The sequence below is a fragment of the Physeter macrocephalus genome, chromosome 20 (genome assembly GCF_002837175.3).
Source record: "Physeter macrocephalus isolate SW-GA chromosome 20, ASM283717v5, whole genome shotgun sequence".
NCBI lineage: Eukaryota > Metazoa > Chordata > Mammalia > Artiodactyla > Physeteridae > Physeter > Physeter macrocephalus.
Genome location: NC_041233.1, coordinates 37823411 through 37824834, shown reverse-complemented (window position 1 = coordinate 37824834; position 1424 = coordinate 37823411). Strand labels below are relative to the sequence as shown.

The 1424-nt window shown below is 44.6% G+C and overlaps 1 non-coding gene across 1 annotated transcript; it reads right to left on the bottom strand.

The window, feature by feature from the left end:
* Window positions 1-715: 715 nt before the first annotated feature.
* LOC112064249 (U6 spliceosomal RNA) lies at window positions 716-822 on the bottom strand. Its single transcript, XR_002891434.1, has one exon. It is a non-coding gene; the product is annotated as a U6 spliceosomal RNA (small nuclear RNA).
* Window positions 823-1424: the final 602 nt, after the last annotated feature.

The window sequence follows — 1424 nt, the reverse complement described above, 5'->3', positions numbered from 1 at the left end:
ACTGAGTTTTAGTTAAAGTGTGGCAGGTATTCTCTATCTGCCTTGGCTTTTCATGAGGTTGTTTAAAAGATTAAACAGTTGCTACTTTGCCCCTAAGAAAAATTAATTTTCAGGGCTTTCCTGGTGACGCAGTGGTTGAGAGTCCGCCTGCCGATGCAGGGGACACGGGTTCGTGTCCCGGTCCAGGAAGATCCCACATGCCGTGGAGCAGCTGGGCCCGTGAGCCATGGCCGCTGGGCCTGAGCGTCCGGAGCCTGTGCTCTGCAATGGGAGAGGCCACAACAGTAAGAGGCCCGTGAAACGCAAAAAAAAAAAAATTAATTTTCAGAAAAAAAAAAGTGCCCGTAGATTGAAATTTTCTTTTGTTTCCTTTCAAACTCATGGAAACTCCCACCCTTGGTGAACAAACCTGGAGATCACTAGTCATCCCCAAAAACATATTTCCACTGTGAACAAGGTCATCAGTAACTCTAATGTGCATTGAACACCCTGCCACTGATTAAATATCAGCATGGTGCCTGGAGAATATTATCCCTCCTTCCTTGATTTCCATGCTTAGGAAACAAAGAAATATAAGTTCCTTAATATGGCAGATACTTACTGTCGAAATCAGATTCCAGCCTATGTTTCCAGTTCAGCCTCCCCTCTCAAGTCAGCTACTTTTTCATCCTACCGCTTCCTCTACTAGGAATTTCCTTCCCCCTCTTTTCTTTTTTTTTTTTTTTTTTTTTTCACGAATTTGCGTGTCATCCTTGCGCAGGGGCCATGCTAATCTTCTCTGTATCGTTCCAATTTTAGTATATGTGCTGCCGAAGCGAGCACCCCCTCTTTTCAAACCAGTAAGTTCCTACTCATCTTTGAAGATCTGGCACAAATGTCACTTCCTCTGGGAAGCCTTCCCTGACCTTCTAAGCCAGTCAGTCCTTCTCCTCCTAACCCCATGCTACCCACAGCCCCTCACCACAGAGAGCAGTGCTTCTAACACTTTTGGGTTCCTATTAAAATGTAGATACTGATTCTGGAGCCAAGGACTGTACATTTCTAACAAACACTCAGATGCTGCTGCTGCTGGTCCATGGCAACACTCCAAGTGGTAAGAATGTAGCGTTCACAGCACAGGGTTTGGTTCTTACTTGTGTGTTATCTCTGTCTCCTCCTTCTGCTTTAGCAGGACAGTGACTGACTGTTTCATCTCTGAGTGTCCAGCAGTGAGTGCAAAGCCAACTGTGAAACTCTGCATATTTGTTGAATGAGGATTCCTCCCCATCACCGTCACTGACATCAGCTTCCCCTTCTCCATCTACACAACCACTTCACAGATTTTTATGCTACTGTCCCTTCTTTTTCTTTTTGGTACATCTTTCATTGTTGGTGTTCTCTTTATTTTTAAGGCAGACACAGGCTGTTGGTTGCTTTTTTTTTTT